Raw genomic sequence first — 26527 nt, forward strand, 5'->3', positions numbered from 1 at the left:
TATATTTGAGCCATTGATCGAAATTATAAATTATTTGAGGTTTCGAAAATTTTAAAGAAAATCCGGCAGAGTACCAGCTAAAAATGGAGAAAACAGTTCTTCGGAACTTGTTAAAAACACTTCCAATATTCATATCTCATCACTCTCAAACTCCAATATCAAAATCTCAACATTTTTCAATCATTCATCTCATGTAATAATCAAGTATAAATCACAAATAAACATTCTCTTTACCATTCATAAACACAATTCTCATTATTTACATGATCATCAAAATACATTTCATAAGTTCAACTACACATGAGAAAATGAAAATTTAATTACAAAAGACCAAAATGACACCTAGTGTCCTACCAATGCACTGTAGAAGTTGAGGTGACCCGGACACTGTGCAGAGCTGCAGGATGGACTCACCCAGTCTGCGGTCTACTGGGCTCACGATCTGTATCTCCAGAACCTACGCGTGGCAAAAGCAACGCGCTAAGCAATAATGCTTAGTGGTGCAAAAATAAAATAAAAGAAATAGCAAGAAAACAAATATGTAGTGAATATATATGTTTTATTCGTTTTGAATTTGTACATCATTACTTTGTCCACTTTCATTCATTTGGTTGCCCAAGTAACTTATACTGGACGACTGGACTGGATAAACGGGTAAACTGGCACTGAGTATCAAGTACCTCGGGTCGTCACACCATCGGTCACATATGTATCTCCCGGTGTGCAACAAAACAGCTAACAAGCTGTAAATAATATTAGGCACCAGGCCAAGTCTCAACACAATATCAAAATGGCTAAAAGCCATAAAATCACAGAATGGCATAATGCCATGTGCAGTACTGCTAACCGAACCCTATTGGCATGCCAAACTATCCAAACCAATCTTGTTAGGTATACTAGGGCATTTGATACTTTTGAATTCTTCAAATTTTGAATTTCAAGTTTTGGTGTCACTATTCACCTCATTGGTCAACAAAAATGTTGACTTTTTGATAGAAAATAGGTACATAGGTTTTGACACTCCCAACATACCACATTTTGCATTTAAAACTTGTTGGCATTAAGCATTAATACCATTTCTAAGTTTAAACCAAGGGAAGCAGAATTTTCAGTTTTTGTAACCCAACTTTTCTGTTCTATTGGTGACTGTTACAGTGAAAATTTGAGGAAATAGTAAACATGAAAGTTGTTCCTTGTTTTGTCTAGTTGAATTTCTTTTTTTGAATCACTCCATTTGGAGTTTTGTAGCTCCAGATATGGTCCAAAAACCACAGCTGGCCGGATTGCAAAACTGCAGAATTTACCAAATTTATAGTACAATGAACAGTGACTGCCACTACCTTGTTGGATAGGTTTTGGTCATAATTTGGGGTAGGTTTCTTTATGAAAGTTGTTTTTCTATGTCTTAACTTATTGTTGTAAAAATTTCAGGTCAATTGACCATATCTACAGTGAGTTATTGCCAAATGAACAGTTACTGTTCATTTGGTCATTCTGCAGAACTTGTTTGCAGGGTATCCGGATTGGGGCCAATTTTTGGTCCACTTGCTTTGGTCTTGTGGACATGGTTTCTTCAGCAAAATTGTGCCATTATAAGTCTAGTTTCATGTCCAATTGGCCAAATACCAATTGGACCTACACAGCCAAAGATATGGCAGTCCAAACAGGCTGGACTCACAGCCTCATTGTCATTGTCACTAGCAAACCTACCAATTGGGTTTGTAACACTTTAGTTCACTTCAAATTATGATTAACTTGCCTCAAATGGTCACTAATTGACCATTAGAATGTCCATTAATCATTTCATAAGCCAAGTCCAATTTTTCACTCCCAAAACCCTAATTTCCCATTTCAATTCACCCATACACCTAGTTAAACACTTTCATTCATCATATATGTGTATATACACCTTAAACATAATCTCTAATTCATTTTAAGTCCATTTAAACCATCAGACTCATTCCTTCCTTAGGGCTGCCGAAATTTATGGTACACATACACATGAGTTTTAGTTCATTTAACTTACAATTTCATACTAAATTCAAGTCTTTAACATGGAAATAAAGGAATATTAACATAGGTAAGCACTAACCTCTTGGCTCAACTTATTGAACTTGTGAAAAATCTTAAATTTCTCCTCTTTGTGTCTGCCTAGAGCTTCCTTAGGGTGTGTGGATTAATTTTAGTGAAGATGACTTAGGGTTTTGGGGAGAGGTTTAAGAGATTTTTAAGCTTGATTTAAGAAGAAAAATAGAGGGTTCTTGGTTATGGTGGTGCGGCTGAATGAGGAAGAAGATGGCTGAAATTTTTTTTAATTCTTTGGTCTTTATTTATCTCTTTTATTAGTTAGTTAATTGGTTGTTTAAATTTGATTGGTGGTAACCTTTAAATGACATCATCATATGTCATAAATGAGCTTTTTTTTTTTTTCGATTTTTCTTTTCTTTTCATTACTACTCATTTTCAATTTAATTTTTAGTAATTTTTTATTCATATTTTATGTCATAATAATTATTTACTTAACTGGACAAGTCGGCCAAAAATCACCTCTGAAGGCGAAATGACCAAAATGCCCTCCGTTTGGCTTAACGGGTCAAAATTGTCTGTACCGATTGAAAAATTTTTCTAAATATTTTCTTGGCATTCTAATGCCATAGGGACCTCAATGACCCTTCTCCGGAGTCTCAAAAATTATTTTATGATTTTTCCCCCGGGTCTAGGGCTCCTAGTTGCGAGAACCGCAACTTCCCTCTGGGTTACCCATCGCTAGGGCACCGGCTCGTTTAACTTGATTGTATTTTATTTCTAAAATTTTTCCTAAATTTTTCTTTTTAATATTTAAGTTAATTATGGTTCCTCACTTTAGTTTAAATATTTTTCCGGACGTTCTAGCTGTCCAGACCGACACTGGTCACCGGAACAGTAGAATGTACGGAGTTGCTACCGGGAGGGTATTACAAAAAATGAAGAAAAAAAATCAGAACTCTCTCTTACCTTCTTCCTTGCCGTCACCCTTCCTTCCATGGCCACCATGAGCAAGCTTTTTAAAGTTTGATTTCCCTAGCTTTTACCCGATTAAACCTTATATTCCTAACACAAAAAAGTGTTCTTACATCTTGGTGAGTCTTTTAAGAGCAAAAGGAAAAGAAAAAGAAGAACCCTAGTAAGTTAGAAATCTCACTCCATTAGAGGTTTGTGACCTAACCTTGGTTTTCACTTTAAATTCATGTTTAAGGACTATGAATGAGTGCAAATTACAAAGAAATTTATTAAATACCATTTGTATGCCATCCCATAATTTTGGCAGCCTTGGTTGGGGTAAGATTGTGATGATTTTTATGGAGCTAAAATGGTAGTATGGCTGCCCTTAATATGCATCTCTTAAGTGGAGTGATGAAATGCAAATGATAATGCATGGTTTGTGATGTTTGAGTTAGGGTTTGGGATAAAAATGAGACTTTGATCATGCGATGATGAAAGTAGGTGTTAATGGTCAATTAGTGACCATTTGGTTTTGTTTGAATAAAAAATAAAGTGGGTTGTGCAGTGGGATTTGAGTTTGGTGTGGCTGCCCTTGGTGACCTGCAAAACTGGGCATGAGTCTAGCAGGTTTGGGCAGCAATAACTAGAGTTGTAGAAGTTCAATTGGTGCAAGGCTAATTGGACATGAAACTAGACACATAATGGCACAACTTTGGTAAAGACGCCATGCCCAGAAAACCAAATCAAGTTGACCTAAAGATTGCCCTAATCTGAGTGACCTGCATTCTACATGGGCAAAATGACCAAATAAATAGTGTTTAGTCATTTAGACATAACTCAGTGTAGAAAGGTCCAATTGACCTGAAATTTTACCAGCAACAAGCTGAGATATAGACCTATAACTTTTATGAGGAAATCTAACCCAAATTATGACCATAACATATTCAAAAAGTGACCTGAAATCACTGCTCAAATTACTATAGATTTGGTCAGTCCAGAAAATCTGGAAAATTTGTAATTCGGCCAGTTGTGGTTTTTGGGCCATAACTTGAGCTACAAAACTCTAAATGGAGTGATTCAAAAAAGAAAATATAACTAGACAAAATAAGGAACAACTTTAGTGTTGATCATTTTGCCAAATTCCCACTGTAAAAATGACTAATGGAACTGTAAAAACGACTAATGGAACTGTAAAAACAAAGCTTGAAAACTAAAAATTTTGAACAATTAACATTAAGCTTAGAAATGGTATTAGCAACCAATACCAACAATTTTAGAATGCAAAATGTGGTATGTTGGGAGTATTAAAACCGATGTACCTATTGTCCATGTAAAAGTCAACATTTTGGTTGACTAATGAATTGAATAGTAACACCAAAACTTGAATTTCAAGAATTATGAGACTTAAAAGTGTAATATGCCCTAGTATACCTAGCAAGATTGGTTTGAATAGGTTGGCATACCAATAGGGTTCTGTTAGCAGTACTGCATATGGCTTCATGCCATTCTGTGTTTCATGGCCTCCTATGCCATTCTGTGATATAATAGTCTTTGGCTATGTTATTTGAGTTGTTATACTCGGGTTTTATCCCTGATAATTATTACAGCTTATTAGTTATTCTGTTGCACACCGGGACACACAATGTGACCAATGGTGTGATGGTCCGAGGTACTTAGTACCCAGTGCCAGTTTACCCATTTATCCAGTTCAGTCGACTAGTATGGGTTACTCGGGCAATGATAATAAATCTTACCAAACTTTAATAGAATAATACTGCAATAAATATCAGGAATTAAGTCTACCAAAAATGTAAACACACATTCTTCATATTTATTTTATTTTAGTTATTTTATTTTATTTTATTTTATATTGTCACCACTAAGCAGAATTGCTTAGCGCGTTGCTTTTGCCACGCGCAGGTACTGGAGACATAGCTGGGGAACCTAGTAGGCATCAGACCGGGTGAACCTTCAGAGCTACATACTGAGTCCAGAGTCACCTCACATCTGCAGTGCACTTGGCAGGACATTAGGACTTTGGGTGGTATTTTGTATTTTGCATTTTGTATTAGTTTTGGATTGTAACTATAAACTCTTGAAATTATTTGATAATGTAAATATATGAAATTTCATGTTATTGAAATTTTCTGTATATTATGTGGAAAAATGAAATGTTGAGAAATATTTATAAATGTGCTTCAAGTGATGAAGTGAACAGAAAAATTCTGAAAATAGTGTTGTGATTTTGAGATTGAGTTGAGATGTGTGTATAATGGAGTTCTGGATTTGGAAATTATATTAGAAGTGTCTTTTAAACAGGTTCAGAAGAACCGTTTTTCCAATTTATAGCCGGCACTCTGCCGGATTTTCTATAAAAATTGTGGAAAAATTCAGATTTATCAAAAATTGTAAATAAATGAATAAAAAGGGATAAATTATAATTGAAATATGAATTGGTGCTCCGGCACACTAAGTGGCATATCTTGCTCGGCTACACTGTAGACGGGTAAGGGGTGTCACATGTGTTCTACTGCTATCCAGTGTGTACAAATGGACTATGATGTGCTAGTAACTAGTCCATTAGGTCAGGAGGCTAGGGTCAATAGAATCTATAAAGACTGTCATTTGGTGATCCAAGGACATGTTTTTCTATCAGATTTGATTGAAATGCCCTTCAGAGATTATAATATTATCTTGGGCATGGATTGGTTAGCCAGGCATCATGCAAAGATTGATTGTAAACTGAAGACAGTCACTTTTGGTCTCCCTCAGTATGGTGATGCAGTAATACATGGAGAGAGGCAATTATTGCCGTCAAACATCATTTCAGCTGTACTAGCCAGAAAAATGATTAGGAAGCAGTGTGAAGTGTACTTGGCACATGTGATAGACACCCAAGTGGGTAGTCCAGCATTGAGGGACATCCCCACAGTATGTGACTTTCCGGATGTATTTCTTGATGAATTGCCAAGATTACCTCCAGAAAGAAAAGTGCAGTTTGAGATTGAGGTTATGCTTGGTGTGGACCCAATCTCCATAACACCATATAGAATGGCACCAGTAGAACTAAAAGAATTGAAAGTGTAGTTGTAAGAGCTGTTTGACAAGGGCTTCATCTGCCCTAGTGTGTCACCTTGGAGAGCGCCAGTGTTGTTTGTAAAGAAGAAGGATGGCACTCTCCGTTTATGTATTGACTACAGGCAGTTGAGTAAGGTGACAATAAAGAATAGATACCCATTGCCCTGCATTGATGATTTGTTTGATCAGTTGAGGGGTGCAGCTGTGTTCTCCAAAATTGACTTGAGAGCAGGTTATTATCAGCTGAAAGTACAAGAGCAGAGTATTCCCAAAACTGCCTTTAGAACCCGTTATGGCCATTATGAGTTCTTGGTTATGCCATTCGGGTTAACTAATGCTCTGACTACTTTTATGGATCTGATGAACACTATCTTCAAACCATACCTCAATCAGTTTGTTGTGGTATTCATAGATGATATATTGGTCTATTCGAGGAGTGCAGAAGAACATGATAGACATCTGCGAATTGTACTGCAAACTTTGAGGGAGAAACAGCTATACGCCAAATTATTGAAGTGTGAATTTTGGCTGAAGGAGATATCCTTTTTGGGGCACATAATATTAGCTGAAGGTATTAAGGTAGATTCTAGCAAGATAAAAGTTGTCCTTAATTGGAAGTCACCCTAAAATATCACTGAGATTCACAGTTTTCTGGGGTTAGCTGGATACTACTGCCGTTTTGTGAAAGGGTTCTCCATGTTGGCATCTCCATTGACCAAGCTGCTTAGGAAAGATGTGAAATTTCAGTGGATGGATAAATGCCAATTGAGTTTTGATGAATTAAAGACGTATTTGATTGAGGCTCCAGTCCTGACTTTACCTACACCGGGTAAGGAATATACAGTTTATAGTGATGCTTCTCACAATGGGTTAGGCTGTGTATTGATGTAAGATCGAAATGTCATTGCCTATGCATCACGCCAGCTGAAACCGCATGAGAGGAATTATCCAACACATGACTTGGAGCTTGCAACTATAGTGTTTGCTCTTAAGATCTGGAGACACTATGTATATGAGGAGAAGTGCTACATCTATACAGATCATAAGGGTTTGAAGTATTTGGGCACCAAGAAAGAGTTGAATTTGAGACAGAGGAGATGGTTAGAGTTGATAAAAGACTATGATTGTCTGATAGACTATCAGCCAGGGAAAGCTAATGTTATGGCTAACGCCTTAAGTCACAAGATTATGGCAAGTCTATGAGTTACTCCTTTGTCTATGGTACATGAGTTGAGATCATTACATGCCAGCTTAGAGATTAATGATGAGGGGCAGACAGCAGTTGCATGGCATGTACAGCCAGTGTTGATTGATCAGATCAGAATGGCTGCTCAGAATGATCAAAAGTATCAAAAGCTATTAGAAGTAGTTAGAATGGGCAAGAAACCAGAATTCTCAAAAAGAGATGATGGTCTACTACGACACTAGGGCAGAATGTGTGTTCCTAATGATGTTGATTTGAGGCAGATCATTTTGAAGAAAGTACATGAGTCTCCTTTTGCTATGCATCCTGGTGGTACAAAAATATATAGAGGGCTAAAGGAGCATTACTAGTGGATGGGTATGAAAAGAGGTGTGGCAGAATTTGTTTTTAAATGCCTAACTTGTCAGCAAGTAAAGGCAGAGCATTAAGTAACCACTAGGTTATTACATCCACTACCAGTACCAGAATGGAAATGGGAACGAATAACGATGGATTTTGTGATGGGACTTCTAAGAACACAGAAGAGTCATGATGCAGTATGGGTCATAGTTGACAGACTAACCAAGTTTTCTCATTTTCTACCAGTCCGGATGGACTACAGTTTAGAAAGATTGGCCAAGTTATACATTGATGAGATAGTAAGACTCCATGAAGTGCTAGTATCCATCGTATCTGACAGAGATCCTAGGTTCACTTCTAGATTCTGTGATAGTTTTCAGAGAGCCCTAGGAACTAGATTAAACTTCAGTACGGCATTCCACCCACAGACAGATGGCCAGTCTAAGAGGGTAATTCAAATATTGGAGGACATGCTACGGGCTTATGTGATTGAATTTGAGGGCAGCTAGGACACACACTTGCCTTTGATTGAGTTTGCTTACAACAACAGCTACCAATCAAGAATTGGAATGCCTTCATATGAAGCTTTGTATGGCAGGAAATGTAGAATCCCGTTGTGTTGGGATGACGTGTTAGCAGTATGCCCTAAAACATATCATTTAGTATGTATCTTGTATATGTTTTTATTAATAAAAGGCATTTCCACTTTTTTGTTTATATAATATATTTATGTGTAATAGAAAAGGTCCATTGATATTTTATTAGAAATTCTATTATTAAGTTGTTAAGAATATGAGTGACAATATTTCTAGTACAAAGTATCATAAATAGGTTCACAATCGAGGATACTTCACAATAAGGACATGACTTATCCAGAAAAGATTGTATTCATGTTTGTTCCCAAGTTATTTATATGAGATATAAATAAGATGGAATGGTAAGTCTCATGTCATATGACAAACACGATAGTCACTTATAAATGATAAGTAGGTCAAACCAGTGACACTTATGACAAGCACATGGAGTTTACTCTTGTCAATGCATTGTCATAAATCATATTAGTGCATATAATCTTTAGACCTGAGACAGCATAGTTATCTTGTATATAGGTGGTTTGAGTTTGATACTACTTTCATATTTGTACTGTGTATGGGTATATGGGCACGTGTTGGCTCCTACTAGTTATATAAGGAGGTAGGTGTTGATCAAGATGGAATCTATTCCTCTAAGTAAATGGGGATAAAATCCTATGTTCATTTAATTGTTCTTGATGTTTCAAGTTCCTGGCCAGGACAGATAGATTTAATCAGAAAAGAGTTTCTGATGAGAAAAATCTTTTAATCAAGAACTAGAATTAAAGGAGAACATAATATTCATAGCAAATGGGGTTTGACATAAACCATGACTCCAGCTCGAATTGAGATTTTGTAACAGAGAGATTCTAGTGCATTGTAACACCCCTATGTTCGGTAGTGCGTTCTACTATTCCGGTGACCAGTGTCAATCCGGACAGCTAGAATGCCTAGAACTACATTTAAAAGTTAGTGAGAAGACATAAATAATGAAATAGAAGAAAAGAAAATACAAGAAAAATAAAGGAAAAATAATAGCAATGAAATGTAACCAAGTTAAATGAGCCGAAAACCATAGCGATGGGTGACGCACCAGGAAGTTGCGGCGTGGACCGTTGACTAGCCTTGGACCACGGGAAACCCTGGAAAATATTTTTAAGACTTAAATGAACATCTATTGAAGTATAAATATAATTAGAAATAAAAGAAAAATTAATTAATTAGTACAAAGAAGAACAAGAAATCGAGAAAACGATAAAACTCGATATTACCGAAAAATTGGGAATGCAACCTAAATAGGGGCATTGTGGTCATTTGACACCTTGAGTTGCCTTTCGACCTAAATGTCCATTAAAAATAAATGATATTATACTTTGAAAATGTCATGAAAAATTAAAAGGAGATACATTATGTAAATAGTGGAAGTGTGGTGGCCAAATTGTAAAAATTGGAAACTTGGAATAAATAACCATTATATCTCCTTAGTGCTCCACTAACCTTAACTTTGGGACACCTTAAGGGACACTTGGAATGTTGAAAATCCATCTTCAACCTCACATAGAAAACCAGCCGAATCCTTTCTTCCATGGAAACCTCCATGGCCGTCCACACTCCAAGCTCAAGTTCACCATGATTTAGCCATCCTTTACACTAACTTTCTTCATTAAACTTGACCACCATACCTTGGGCAGCATACTAGGAGCAAGAAAGATAAGTTTTGGTGGAGTTTTGAAAAAGTTCAAAAGTGGTAAGTGAGTATTTTCCAATCTTGCTTCATTAAACTTTGAGTGGATGTTGTGGGTAGTTGATTTATGGGAGAATTTTTGAAGTTTGATGTTTTAATGGTGGTACACCATTTCGGCAACCATAAGAACTCAACATATTTAGTTTGTTTTTACTTGTTTATGATTGTTTAAGATGTTGGTATAAGTATTTATGTATATAGAAATAATTTGGATAATGTATACTAAGTGTATGTGTGATAGTGCACTTGGTTTTAGAAGCTTTGAAGCTATTTGAAGGAGATATGCAAATCGACAACTTTAAAGTGTAGTTTAAAATGTGTTGTTTCATGGTTTGGTTTATTGAATTATGTTGTTATTGATGGCAACATGTATATGTGTATAATGGTTTAGAATTGGGTATGTAAATGGGGTATGTTCATGTGGTTAAATGGTGTAAATGGACTTTGGAAAATTGTGTGTTATAGTGTGCATACTGAGAATGGTTACAAGTTATCCAAAATGACCAAAATGTGTTAATGGTAAGGTACAAACTAGAATTGGCATGAAGAAAGTAATTTGGTAAGTGATGAGGAGTGTGTAGTAGGGTAGTGTATATTTAGCTTAGAACCTTAAGTGTGTGACTCCAATTGGTATGAGACCAATTGGAGGTGAAACTAGGCAAAAAATGTGCCAACTTTCATGAAGAAAGCCTACCTAAATTCTGTCCATAAAGTAACCTTAAAAATGACCAAATCCGGATTAGTGACTTAAAAGCCTAGAAATTGACAATTTGGGCAGTACTTAGTGTTTTGACCATAACTTGCTCAAAACAGGTTCAAATGACCTGAAATTTTTTACCATGAATAGTTTAGACATAGATCTACAATTCTTATGAAGAAACCAAAGCCCAAAAATGGTCAGAACCAAGCCAAATAGCTTGCACAAGTTCAGGTGCCAAAACTGGCCAAACCAAAAGTGACCTAAAAATGACCTAAAGTTACCATTTTAGTGTATTCTGTTCAGCATTGGTAAATTGGCTATAACTTGGTCTACACAACTCAGAATGATCTGAAATTTTGCTCCGCGTGCAATAAGACATAGGCCTACAAGTTTGTAGTTTGGACCGAAACCCGAAAACTGAGGGAACTAGGTCGTCCGGCTAGGTCAAAATAGTACACCGAAATCTGATAAAATACAATAAAATGCAATACACTTGAAAATGAAATTGGAAACATATACCAACACTAAAGGGCTATAAAATGTGACATAATGGTAACATTAGAATTGACTCAATTAGAATGCATCAAGGGTCAACATTATAGGTTGACTAATGAAATGAATTGAAGGGAATAGTCCAAGAAAATTTAAATATTGGATTTTATTGTTAAAAACAAATTCATTGAGTGATGAAACACTTTAAATTGTGTGTTTCAGTTGAAAAGGATATTGAGAAGCGTAAGGAACACTGAGTCAGGGCCAAGAGGCATATATCAAAGGTCTGTGCACAATACTTTTTATATTCACTGCTTTTATTCGAAAATTTATTTAGAGAATTGAGTTATGAATAATTTTTTATTGTTTTGACTTGGGAATTTTATTTGGAAATTATTGTGTTGCCTACTTTGCAAATAGAAATTTTGAGATAAAATATGATTTGTGGTTTGCATGAAGTATTTGAATATTGTGTTTTGGAATTATTTTGATTTACACTTGGCATGACAATATTACTTTGTTCCTCCTCCATTTATGGAGTAAGTGTGATTATATTCCTCCCTCTTTGACTTGCCGGTCTGAGGTGAGTGTGGATGAGTTTTCATTATCTAGCTAGCTTCCTCCCTCATTGATTTCGATTATTGGGGTGAGTGTGCCTTGTCGTGATGTACACACGGCATGTTCGAAAAATTTTGTGTCAAGACCTAAATTGTGTTATTGATTGGTAACACTGTGTTATTCAATTGTTTGATCAAATTTGTGTTATATGAGCTTTGAAAAAAATTGTGAATTGTTTGAATTGTAAATTGTCAATAAAGTTTTATATACAACATTTTAAATTACTATTGTGCACCACTGAATAAATTTCAGCGATAGCTTTTTCATTCTTTGTCGCGGTGAGACAGACGGAAGCGTGAGTAGGCTGCTTGTACCATATTTTGAGATTTCGCCGGGTATATCGAGTATACCATATTGTGTAGTTTTTGTTGTAATGTATGTGCACTGTATGTATAAATTGTACTTGGTCTTGAGCAGTTGCAAACTAAAATTGTAAACTATTTTGGTCTGTAAAAGTATTGTGATAAATTTATCTTATCTCAGCTTTTGGAAACACTGAAAAATTGATTGTTGAACTGAATTGGTAATGTTGAGAGATATATTAGAAGTGCTTTTTACAGGTTTTTGAAGAACTATTTTATTCAAAATACAGATGGCACTCTGCCAAAATTTTTACAGAAATTATTAATACTTCAAATTTGTTATTTTATTTCACTTCAGTTAAAAATTTTTAATACCTGTCAAAAGTGCTCACCACTATAAAAAGAAGTAAGAAAAGTTTTAAAATCCCTTGTAGTGTATTTAATGGGTTATCAGTAGACGAAGTTTGGTAATTCATTAGGTATACTACGGGATCATGTTATGCCTTTCAGAGGGATAGGGTGTGACATGCATGGTAACATATGATTATAGGTTCATTTAAGGTAAACCTTATTACTGATTGGGTGGCCATGGCATGCTATGCTAGGTGTTAACCATGGTCTATAAGGTGCATAAAATGATTTAGAGAAATCATTTATGGTAAGAAAGAGTTATGATGATATTAAGAGTTGATATCATGTCTCATTGCCAATTAGTGATGAGCCTAGTAAGTCACACAGATACACAAGTAATCACCAAATTAAACATGATTTAATTAATTAATTAAAGAGTTTAATTGATTAATTAAATATGTTTGGTTTGCAATTAGATTACGAAGTCTCTAGCATGACTTGAAATCAAATCTAGGTTATTGGATGTATAGTATAAGTTAAATTTATATTTAAAGTGCTTAAATATGAATTTAATTAATGAGAAATTAATTAATAGAGATTAATTAATTAATTTATATTTGATATAAATGAATTAGAAGAAGAGAAATAATTATTTTGATTTGAAAACTCAAAATTAAGACACAGGGGCATTTTGGTCATTTCACAGGGTGACATGTAGCACCATGAGATGGTGACACATGGTATTACACATAAGCTTGCCAAATGTCTTTTAGTCATGTAAGATGATTAAAATTAAGATTAAATATATGTTTGACACTTGGCACAATGTGATTGGGTTAATTAAACCTAGAACCAATCAGAAGGTGACATGTGGCAAGAGTTTTAAGTGGTGACATAGCTATATAAGTGTTGTTATGAAAAAGAAAAATAATAACCAGCTACTGCCTCCCTTTGTGCTGCCACCCTTGAGGCTCCCATTCTCACTTGTTCTTCATCTCTCATCAATTCCAAGAGATTAACAAACAATCTCTTGAATTAAAAAATACTAGAAATTATTTCTAGTGTCCTGTTTACATCTTTAATCTCTTAAAAGGTAAAACTTAATTTTCTAATTAATAGAAAAAGCTTTAGAAGCTTTTCAAGGGCTGCCATAGGTGATCTTGGTGTGGACAAGCTAGAGGGATAACATCTGGTGTCCTAAAGACGCACCCCAAAGGTGCCAAACACACTGCAGTGCATCAAGAGGTTAATGCACTTGTTCTTAATCTAATCTAGGATTCTAAAATTAATCTGATTAATTCTAAAATCTTGAATGGCAAATACAGATCCAAAAACATATTAAAAGAGTTTTAATATGTTGTTTATCATTGAAATCAAATAGATAAAAATAAATCTTGCATGATGCATGTGACCCTAGGTAAAAATTTTTGAATTCAATGATATAAACTTGTGTTTTTCATGCCTCCGCTCCTTCATGAGGTAGGCGAAAGAAAGATGATTGGGCCAGAAATTGTTCAGCAAACTGAAGAGAAAATCAGATTGATCAGAGATTAACTTAAGACTGCATTAGACCGTCAGAAGTCCTACATTGATATGAAGAGAAGGGATATTGAGTATGCAGTGGGTGACAAAGTATTCCTCAAGGTTTCCCCTTAGAAGAAGATTATGAGATTCGGTAGAAAGGGGAAACTGAGCCCTCGTTTTATTGGGCCATATGAGGTTCTGGAGAGAGTGGGTCCTTTGGCATATCATTTGGCACTACCCCCAGAGTTAGAGAAGATACATAATGTCTTCCATGTGTCCATGTTGAGGAGGTATCGATCAGACCCATCTCATGTACTACTAGTGGAAGAAATTGAAGTAAATCCAGACCTCACATATGAGGAAAAACCCATAAACATTCTGACTTATGAGGTGAAGCAGCTACGGAACAAGCAGATACTGTTGGTGAAAGTGCTGTGGAACCATCATTCGGGCCAGGAGGCTACTTGGGAATGAAAGGAGGACATGAGGAGACAGCACCCACAGCTGTTCAGAAATTGATACCAGGTAAAATTTCGAGACTAAATTTATTTTAAGGGGGAGAGAATTGTAACACCCCTATTTGTATAGCCTGGCATATTTCACTATTCCGGTGACCGATGTCGGTCCGGATAATTAAGGAGATTAGAACCATGTCTAAGACAACTAGATAAGCTCTGAATACAAATAATCAGTAATTGTCAATTAGTTAAGTATAAATAAGAAAAACAGAACATGAGAGGTTAAATGAGCCGAGAGTCACAACGATGAGTGACCTTCTCGAGAAGGATTGCGAGGTTGATTTAAACTCAAATTTCAAATCATAAAATGTGACGCTGTGGTCCTTAGGACTATTGCGAACACAGTGGAAAAGAGAAAATCACGAAAAAGAATTGTTAAGCCGGTTAAATAATTAGGTCAGGGATTCAGAAGAAATATTGAATTATTTGCAAACTGGGTCAAACCGGCGAGGGGCATTTTGGTCAATTGACCCCTAGAGCTGACTCTTGACCTAACTGTCAAATAAAATCGGAGAAAAAAAAATTTCAGAATTGAGAATTAAATTAAAGAACTAATGAAAAAATAAAAAAGAAAGAAAAAGAAAAAGTGAAAAAGTTATTACATCATGCATGACATCATGCATGATGCAATAAACTTAATCATTAAATATTAAAAAAAAATGTGGGATAATTATGTAGTAATTAAGTTAAAATTTATAAAAGAAAAGAAAAAAAAGGTGTCTTCCTCACCCATATTGCTGGCTCACTCTCTCTCACCCTCTCCCTCTCAAAACCTCCATGAAAGCTCATTTTTGAGCGTGAAGAAACCAAAATTTAGCCATAGAAATTGCAAATTCCTTAGTTAAACCTTGTTTGAGCAACTTGAAAAGGAGTTTGAGCAAGAAAAGAAAAGAGAAATAGGAAGGAATTGAGGAAGAGGAAACTCTAAGTTGATGTAAGCATTAGATTGAAATTTAATGTTTAAAAATATATGTTTTGAGTTACTTTATCTTAGATTTTAATTTAAAATGAAAAGAAAACATCTTTGGGGGACCAAAGGAAAATTCGGCCAGCCTATGTAGGGGAATAATTTGTATGATTTTGATTGAATTCAACATGTTAGAAAGCTTGAATGAGTTGAGAAAGTATGTTTATATGCTTTGAATTGGTAAAATGTAACAAAATTAGTGAGTTAGGGTTTTGGACCTAGGGTTTGGGAGACAAAATTTGGAGAATTGGTCAAATGGTGTGTTTGACCTTGTTTGAGCTGAAAAATGGTCATATATAACCAATTGTGGTGTGTTGGAAGGGTTGGAACCAAATGGAGATTCGGATTGGATAGGGACATTCTGCAGGCAACATGACCAAGGTCCCTTTCAGGGACCAAAACTGAAAATTTACCAATCCAATCAGTGTAAGGCCAATTGGAGATGAAACTAGACACAAAATGACACATTTTTCATTTTGAAATCATGCCCAAAAAGTGACAATAGCATAGTAAACAAATTGGCCAAATCCGGAATTGAGTGTTCTACCTTGTACAAAAATGACCAAATGAATAGTATTTGTTCATTTGGCCATAACTTGGGTTAGGCAAATCTAAATGACCTAAAATTTTACTAGTAGAAAGTTGAGATATAGATTTACAACTTTCATGAAGAACATAAACCCAAATTATACCCTTAACCAAGTCATTTAGCCACCCAAAATTAGTGACCTACAACTGCCATAACTAGTTTTGGTGCCCAGAAAATCTGGGTTAGGCCAATCTAGCCAGCCATGTTTAAATGGCTATAACATGAGCTACAAAACTCCAAATGGAGTGAATGAAAAAGGAAAATAAAGTTAAGACAATAAGAAACAATTTCTATGAAGAAAACTTAGCCAAATTCTAACAGTAACATAACCAATGAAACAATGTAAAATAGGTCACCAAAACTGAAAATTTGAAAGTTTGCCTAAAAGATTTAAGTTTTGAGAAAATGACCAAAACCAATAAGTTTGGTAACCAAAATGTGATATGTGAGTGTGGTTGGATTTCCCATACCTATTAAGCATAAGAATGTCAATATTTTGACTTGAATTGTACCATGAATCGTAACCTCAATATGAAAATTTTCAAGAATATAAGTTTAAGCATATTGGGGCTAGAATTGAACATATATGAATTAACTATTGGAATTATTGCGAGGCAAAGATATTGAGACACTATAAATTTTGTGTTTAACTGAAAAAGACCCATAAGGTCTAAAGGACTGAGTCTAGGCCTACAGGCGACTCACGTTAGGTTTGTGCACAATAAACCTTATTTAAGCATTTTATCATTGAAAAAAAATTAATTTAGTACGCATTACGAAATTTCTGTGTTAATTATGAGTTTAAGAATCTTTGTGTTGCCACTTTGTGAATGAAAATGTGACTTTGGAAATTTATTGTGATTTGCATGAAATATTTGAACAAATTACTTTAAATTGATTTCGGATTCACACTTAGCATGACAGTGCCTTATTATTCTTCCTCCATTTATAGGGTTGAGATCGATTATTTTCCTCCTTCTCTGGTTTACCAGTTGAGGTTGTAAATCGGATGAGTACTCATTAGCTAGCTAGCCACCATCCTCATTGATTTCGATTTGTGAGGTTGTAGATCGCTTTTTCGTGGTGTACAATAAGGCATTGATTGAAAATTTTGTATCTTGGCTTAAGTTGTGTATGAATTGGCAATACTTTTTTTATTAAATTATTTGATCAAAATTGTGTTATAATGAGTTTTGATAATTTGTGAAATGTGATTGTGAAATATTTAAATTGTGAAACATTTAAATTGTGATTTATCAATGAATGTTTTATACACTGCATTTTGAATTTTTATTGTGCACCACTGAGTATTTTTCTTCTCAATGATAGCTTATTTGCTGTCGTAGATAAGGGCAAGGAAAAAGCAGCAGGGTGAGTTGCTGATTGGCAAGGACTTTGTTGATCTTTTTGTATGGGTATTTATTTATACCCTTGTAGTTATTTGATGTAAATATTGTAATGTCTTATGTATAAATGAAAAGTTGAGCAGTTGTACAGTGAATTGTAATAATGTTATTTTGGATTTTCTTTTTATAAATTAAGATCTGTATTTATAAATTAAGTACTATATACAATGTGAATGAATTTATGAAGTATTTTGAGATGATAAACTTTGATTGAATTGTGTTGACATTGAGTTGTTTTGGGTTGGGAGTTGTGTAATAATTATTAGAAGTGTTTGTACAGGTTTTTGAAGAACTATTTTTTCAAAATACAGACGGCACTCTGCCAAAATTTTTACAAAATTTGGGAAAAAATAAAAATGGACAAAAATTTTTACTAGTTTTGAAATTTTAATTAAATGTTTTTTATTCTTACCAAAATGCTCACCACTTCCAAAATGTAAGAAAATGGTTTTAAAATCCGTTGTAGTGTACTTAATGAGTTATCGGTAGGTGAAGTTTGGTAGTTTATTAGGTATTCTACGGGATCATGTTATGCCTTACAGAGGGGTAAGGTGTGACTTTCACACATAAGAATAGGTTTCAAATAGCCTAATTCATCCAATAACTTCTTCAACTTAGTGAAATACATTTTTAAGAAGTTCATATTAGATTATTTGAAAGTATTTATTTCCCTTAAGATCTGGTAAAGCAATGAACCATTGCTTTCACCAAATTTTTTGTTAACTTCTTCCTAGAATGTTTTAACAGAGTCAACATATAAGAAAGCCTTACTTGATTCTTTAGACATTGAATTCAAGATCCAGGTAATAACCATACTATTAACTCTCAACCATTTATCAAAATATGCAGAGTTCACACTAGGTTTTTCATGCTTTCCATCAATAAAAAACCAATTTATCTTTTGCCTTTAAAGTTAATAGCATTGCTCTGCTCCAAATCAAGTAGTTATTACTAGTTAGGAGAGCAATCACAAGTACCATTCTGAGATGATAAGAGTTTTGTAGATCGTAATAATCTTCAGCAGATCTCTAATTCATAACTTAATTCACAACCTCCTCAGTCACATTTGCCCATTTTCGTTCACTTCAATCAAGCTTTTTATATTACAAAACAAGATTCAAGAAAAAAACAAGAATAAAATTGAAATTTCAATAGTAGTTCTAGATCTAGATTTGGAAGAAAGCAATTACAACCTACTCTAATACCATGAATAATTTTACTCAGAAAGTAAAAGTAGAGAAATTGAGATAATATTTCTCATTGATCATTGAGCAACGTATACAAGAAAAGAAAGAAAAGATTTTGTTATAACTAAATAAAATTGAATGCCAAGTGGATTAGTTAAAGAACAAACTAGAACAAGCTACTTAACTAATCTAAGAAACATAAGTAGCTATCCCCATGATGCACACCGTTTCACTTAATTGAGCAGATTCACTTAATTGAGCAGATAAGAAGTCGATGTGCACCCATACACAACGTTTCCATACATACCCATACGCATTGTTTCAACCTTTAACTTAACATAACTCATAAGTTTTTTTGTAAATTATGAAAAATAAATCTTTTAGGGCTGTTAAGAATATTCTCCAGCTTTTAAAAAAAAAAGGAATATTCTCCTAGTTTATGAGAGTGCTTCAAAGTAACTGATCAATTTACAAAAAATTATTCTTTTTTCAATGCCAACTCTACACATGATACTAAGATTGAGAGGGTTTGGAAAAGGATTTGTAGTTGGAAGGGAAGTTTTTATCTTGTGCAAGGAAGGAGATCCTATTGAAATTAGTAGCCCAAGCAACTCCATCTTATTGTATGAGTGTGTTCTCCATCCTTGTGTCCTTTCTTTTTATGAAGAGTTTCAAATGATGATGAACTCTTTCTGGTGGTTCCAATAGAAATGGTCATAAGAAGATTCATTAGTTGTCATAGGATAGAATGTGTGACACCCCTTACCCGTCCACAGTGTAGCCGAGTAAGATATGCCACACAGTGTACCGGAATACCATATTTTATCTCAATTATTTTTATCCTTCCTTAATTTATTTCTTTATGTTATTAAATGCAATTTATGAAATTTGACTCATTTAAGTCATTTATTAAAATTATAAATTCATTTGAGGTTCCGAAAGTTTTATAGAAAATTCGGCAAAGTACCGGCTAAAAAAGGAGAAAATAGTTCTTCGGGACATGTGAAAAACACTTCTAATATATTTTCAATCATTCTCAAACTCCATTATATCAACATAATCTCAATATTTCTCAACCATTTCTCAAAAATTCTTCTATTTTTCATTCATTCATTTCACATGATAATCATATACAAATCATACATAAACACTTAATTTTTATTTATAAACACAATTTATAAATATTTGCATTAATACCAAAATATATTACATGGGTTTTAACTACACATGAGAAAATAAAAGTTTAATTATAAAATACAAACAATACAAAATACGAAAATGGGACTTAGTGTCCTATCAATACACTGAAGTATGTGAGGTGATACAGACATTATGCAGATATGTGAACAAGCCTCACCCAGTCTGTGGTCTGCTGGGCACTCTGTCAGTCTCTCCAGAGCCTACGCTTGGCAAAAAGTAACGCGCTAAGCAATAATGCTTAGTGGTGCCAATAATAAAATCAAAAGAACTAAAAGAAAATAAATATGCAGTGTATATATCGATGTCTCATGTAGACAAATTTTTGGTAATTAATAGTAGTTTATTTATTTAGTACTTATTATATCAATTATTTCATTAAATTTATCAACTTCCATTTTTGGTTGCCCAAGTAACCTATACTGATGACTGGACTAGATAAACGGGTAAACTGGTACTGGGTACCAAGTACCTCGGGCCGTCACACTATCGGTCATGTATATATCTCCCGGTGTGCTACAGAATAGCTAATGAGCTGTAATAATTATTAGGCACAAGGCCAAGTATCACCATAATATCAGAATGGCTAAAAGCTATAAAATCACAGAATGGCATAATGCCATGTGCAGTACTACTAACTGAACCCTATTGGCATGCCAACCTGTCCAAACCAATCTTACTAGGTGTACTAGGGCACATTACAAAGTTATTGATGGAATTTTCATGTTTTACATGTGAAGTTACTATTCATTTTACTATTTAGGTCAAATTATTAACTTTCCAATGCATAATAGTTACATGAGTCCTAATCACATAAATTTACCATATTTTGGTTCCCAAAAGTGTTGGCATTAGTTGCCAATCTATACTTCTAACCAATGGAGAATGAACCAAAATTTCAGTTTTTGGGTACTAGAGTTCACTGTTCTATTAGGCTATTATACAGTGAGAATTTGGCCAAGTGTTCTAAATCAAAGTTGTTCTTTATTGTGTCTAGTTACATTTCATGTTTTGAATCACCCCATTTGGAGTTTTCTAGCTCAAGTTATGGCTATTGCACCATAACTGGTCGGATTGTCTTTACCCAAAATTTATGGGAAATTTTTTTGGATATTGGCAATTTTTGTATACTGACTACAGGTGAGTTTTTTGATAGACTATGGCCAAAATTTGGGTTTGTTTTCTTCATGAAAGTTGTATTTTTATGTCTCAGCTTTCTATCGGTATAAAATTCAGGTCAATTGGACCTTTCTACACTGAGTTATGACTAAATGAATGAACACTGTTCATTTGGTTATTTTCCAGGGACAGCATATTGGTCACCCGAATTAGGTCAATTTTTAAGGCTACTTAGGTTAGTTTTCTGGGCAGGGTTCCTTTACTAAAATTGCGGCATTATGTATCTAGTTTCACCTCTAATTGACCTTACACTCCAATTAAAGCTACACAAGTTCAGTTAAGGCTCTCCAAACATACTGGACTCTAAGAGTCTAGAATGTAACACACAAAGCAGCCTACCCTCTCCAACATTCAATGACTTAATTCACTTCATATTAAGTTTAAAACTTACCAAATGGTCACTAATTGACCATTAAAATATTCCTATACCATTATAGGAGCAAAACTCCAATTTGCTCAAAACCCTAAGTTCTCAATTTCTATACTCTTCCATTAACTTACAATTCAATGTGCTAAGTGTTAAATTCATATCAAGGGCATCTTATATATTCATTTAATCCAAAAAAATCATCAAGACCCTAATAAGTGCATGGTTGCCGAAATTTGTAAAAATTCATCATGTAAATTTTTGTTTAATTCCACTTAATTGTCGCATGGTATTTTGCGGTCGCCTGGACGAACACTCACCGAAGTGGGAAAGAGTGAGGAGTCGCCACTTTAATTTTGAGGGAAATTAAAGGAAACCATTTGTACAAAAAGGATAAATTAAAAGAAACTACTTTGAAAACAGAGATTCTAGGTTCGGGGTCCATATACGGGCGAGGAAGGTGTTAAGGCACCCCGCCTCGTCCCTCTACGAGGGTAAACAGATTTAACATTATGCTCTTTACGAATTAAAATCGGAAGTTAGGGGGATTAGAATGATGGTGTTAATTCCTTTGATAAAAGGGAATATTTGATTTTTCACTATTTCAGGTTACCTAGATACATAAGTACATGAGACGACCTTTAGTGAGTTGGAGTTGCGTAGCGATTTTGGTTTAGAGGGTTACTTTGCATGTTGTGTTATTTTAGTTTGAACTTGAGAGAATCCGGGTAAAAGCCTCTCTCGATCTCTAGGGATAATCTGTTTAAAGTTTGAGTGAGGAATCTCGGATAAGAACTCTCCTCCGATCTCTACATATTTATTAAAATTTTGATTAAGAATCGGATAAGAACTCTCCTCCGATTTCTTTAAATATTTATTAAAATTTTGATTGAGAATCGGATAAGAACTCTCCTCCGATCTCTGCATATTTATTAAAATTTTGATTGAGAGTCGGATAAGGACTCTTCTCCGATCTCTTTGAGTATTTAAAATTTTGATTGAGAATCAAATAAGAACTCTGCTCTGATCTCTTTGAGTATTTAAAATTTTGATTGAGAATCGGATAAGAACTCTCCTCTGATCTCTTTGAGTATTTAAAATTTTGATTGAGAATCGGATAAGAACTCTTCTCCGATCTCTTTTGTTTGAATGAGGATCGGGTAAGAACTCTCCCCCAAACTCTTAAAATTTAATCACGATCGTACATCATAAGAACCTTATACTGGCATCCGAAGATGCTGAGAACTCGAACGGGGCTTCTCTTAACCCATTGATACCTTATAACTAGGAAGGGGATACCAGACTGAATTTTACCGATCTCCTATGTGATCGCCTTACCGGTACCTTTTGACAGGCAATATTCGATCTCTTTCATTTACTAGTCTGGGATCCGATCTTACCTCGATTCTCCACTATACCAAGTAATCTTCTGAGCTAGTCTAGTGGTTCGACTTCATAATTGTCCTCTGATTTATTACCCAAACTTTTATTATTTTAAAGGAACTCTCGTGTTAGGATACAACTACCAATATTTTATCAAACTACCTATACTTTACCCGTGACCAGAGCACCTACATTTGAAGTTAATAAAGGCTAAAAATAAATAACATGAACTGATGAACAAAAAGGTAAACTCAAGAGAATAACCACCTTCGTGGGGCTCTTTAACATAACATAAACTTGACGAAAATTAAGAGCATGAAAAGAAAGAAAATGAAAAAATGAGCACTTGATAAAGCAACAGTCTAGATGCTCACCTGTGGGGAGTTGAATCTATTGAGCTAACTATGGAGTCACAAATATAGTAGAGCTGCGCGCAAATAGTCTGGGGACTAATGCTTGCCTTGAAATAAAGAATACCAAGTTAAAATGCAGTCGAACCGAAATGACAGTAACCGGGTTTGAATGAGATTGAGCTTGGAAAATAAAAGTGGATATAAAGATGATGAAGACAAAACTGAAACTGAGAGATGGGATCGTAGAGTAATGAACAAACTGAAAATAAAGAGTTTCAGTGTCCAACACTCCTTCAACGTGAATACTTTAGAAAACTGGTTTCTGAAGTTTCCCTATTTTGAAAGCTTAAAAATAGCAGAGTAGCAAGACTGAATCAAGTTTCAGAGCCTTTCCACTATAATCACCACCCTTTTTTTCAACAGTATCGCATGCAGGTATTTATAGGGAATGGGTGCTCCTAATGAAGGGTCAGGATTTCCTCTAAGGGAGATGGAAGGTTTGGATTTTAAAGGACATAATCTGATGCCTGAGAATTGAAGAGAATCAAAATGGACGGCTGAGATCCTATTCAGAATATCTGTCCTTACTCTTTTTAATCCAATGGCTCAAAATCCTTTTGTCGAGGGAGATCTGAGGGCCGGGAATAAATGACGCCGGTTTTGTCGTCTTCTCTTTGATCCAAGGGTCCCGGGCTTGTCCTTACAAGTAAGATCAATGGTGGAGATTGAGATGTATAGGACTGTCATGACATGTCATGGCACCTGTCAGCAATGTGGGCGATTCTGCAAAAGAGGTGTGCGGTGAAGATTTAATCTTGTCTGCAACGCTTTAACTACCTCGGCTTTGATTATGACGATGGTTATTGGAAGTTGTCTCATTCTCTCTTTGCTTTTTGATCTCCCATCCCTTCTGATCTTTCTATTACGATCCTTTTTCGATCTCTCATGCCGAGCCCCTCTCCTGATCTCTCCTATTCCTGAACCTTCCCCTTTATCCGGGCTTATTCAGTCAAAGCATTTATTCCTTATATTACCGAGGCATCCTCTTCGATTTCCGCTAGTAATAAATGCTCAGACCCTCTATATATATGCCTTCAATGGGGAATTTCTCCCACATTTCATTCCTTCCTATTTCCATTTCTTTTTTCTTCTGTTCTAGTTTTCCGATAACATTATGGCCATGGTGACTGCTTTTGATCTTTTTTCGACTATTCTCTTTGCTCCCTGACTAAAAATTTATGACCCCGGTGATCAGAAAATCATGATAACCACATCTGATGACAGTGAAAGAACCAGACTAATTTACAGCTCAAGATCGAAAACATCGATCGCACCGATCTCGAGTCGAAATACCGATATAATCGGTGAATCAACTCCGAGCGAGAAGACTGCTAATTTCCCTCTTAACATAGGTGACTGCCTCTTGAAGTTCATTTGGCTCCTCACTACATCGGGCGTCCCGACTGCAGCTCGGTTCTGGTCGATGACATCGACGATGACTCCTCATCATCATGAGAGTCATAGTCACTCCCTCTGAGTTGTACATCTATCCGATGCCTAGGGTTGGCTTTCTAATCAGACACATCTTTTGATTCAGTCACGAGACTAGGCTTTGACATAGGTCCTTACTGGGTAGAATGTACTATCGATCTCTAGAGATCGCCCAAATGATGTAATCTGATCTTTAAAGGATGTAATACGATCTCTTGAGATTGCCCAAATAATGTAATCTGACCTTTAAAGGATGTAATCTGATCTCTTGATATCGCCCAAATGGTGTAATCTGCTCTTTTGGAAATGAAATTTTATTTTGACAATTATCATTTTACTATTATTGCATTGGTTATTTTCCGATCTCTAATGTGCATATCCGATCTGATTCTTAATTAAATAGCCCTTAGCCAATCTGTAATTCTGAACATCTACCTTAATTAGCCGATCTTTAACTAGCCGATCTCCCCTTATTTATTTATGGAGTTTCTGGAATGTTCTTGCGACGTGTCAGAAAAGCTGGGGAATTCCGCTAACCGATGCGTCGCTTGGGACACTATGAGCATTGAATGCTTAGACGGGTATAAATAGGGGAAGGGTCAGCCAGTTGCTCCCTTATGTCATTTTCAGCACCTCACGAGCGATTCCAAAATTCTCTCGTTTCTTCAAGTTCTTCCAACACCGATCACACTCCGGTAAGGGTTTTGATCTTTCTCTTAGTTAAATTTCTCTCTTTTCTTTGAAAATGAGTGGCACCGAGTGTCAGAGAGCAGCGAGCCCCCCTTTCATCCATGTCTCGTGGTTGTCAGATGAAGTTGAAGTGGTTGGACCAAGCGGGCGATCTAAACCTCCTACGACCTCCATCTCAGCCCATGGTCAAGTGGCACCCTCAAGACGAACGCATTCCTTAGAGAGAGAAAACCTTCCCGTGGATGAGCTGCCGTCAATCCTTCAAGAAACCGATCTGCAGTCGATTAGCCAAGAATAAAACCTTCGGACCGACTCATACAAGCTTATCAGATGCCATGGCGATCTCCGAGCCGATCACTTCTTTGAAGAAAATGATGCGATCATGATATACGAAGAGCAATTAAAAGCCAGGCTGCGGTTTCCTCTTGATGACTTCTTCAAGGACATTCTGAAATTCCACCAAGTATGTATAGCCCAAGTACATCCAAACTCATGGCGGATCCTGATAGCCTTCAGAGGCCTCTATCGAGCTAAAGGACTCAATCCTACTATGAAGGTGTTCGCTGAGCTACATAGGCTCACTGGTCGAAAGGACGATGAGTACTGGTTCTTTCAGGCAAAACCGCATTGTGGGCTCTTTACCGATCTACCCTCCTCACTGAAGAATTGGAAGAATCGCTTCTTTATTCTGAGGAGCAAGATTCCGAACGGTTTTGAGGGTTTCCCACGTAGTGGGCTGCATCTGGACCCATCACTTCCGAAGCATATCGCCCTGAGTAGGGAAGAGGACACAATGGTAATAGAGCTAAAGGATCAAGCAGCCACTCAGAAGTTCTCCTGTTTAGATGCGGTGATGGCCGAACTGCACCATTGGATGATGCGGCTGGTTACCGGAGAAGAACTCGGGCTTCAGCTCTCTGACCTCGGCCTCGGTACTTTCTATATCTCTGATCTCTGGGCCTTAGCGAACTCACTGACTTTTCTTTGTGCAAGTATGGCGGGGAGCGAGGCTTCCAAAAAGAGCCAAAAGCGTAAGAGGGAGGTCTCTAAGAAGGTGCGGGAGATGAAGCGCACCGAGGCCTCACAGACGCCAAGGCATCATTCAAAAGAGGTGCGGGGAGGCTCATCCTAACCCTCGGGACCACCGATCCCTGAAATAGAAGTAGTCTGGTCTCCTCCTCGACAAGAAGAGCCACCGCCCCCACCTGCTCCTTCGAGTGCAGAAGGTGGTCCTTCCTAACCTACTACAAGGAACCTTTCCCACGGTGCCTAGGTCCTCATTCATTCCTTAGAG

This window comes from Hevea brasiliensis, chromosome 1 (genome assembly GCF_030052815.1).
Source record: "Hevea brasiliensis isolate MT/VB/25A 57/8 chromosome 1, ASM3005281v1, whole genome shotgun sequence".
NCBI classification, from domain to species: Eukaryota; Viridiplantae; Streptophyta; class Magnoliopsida; order Malpighiales; family Euphorbiaceae; genus Hevea; species Hevea brasiliensis.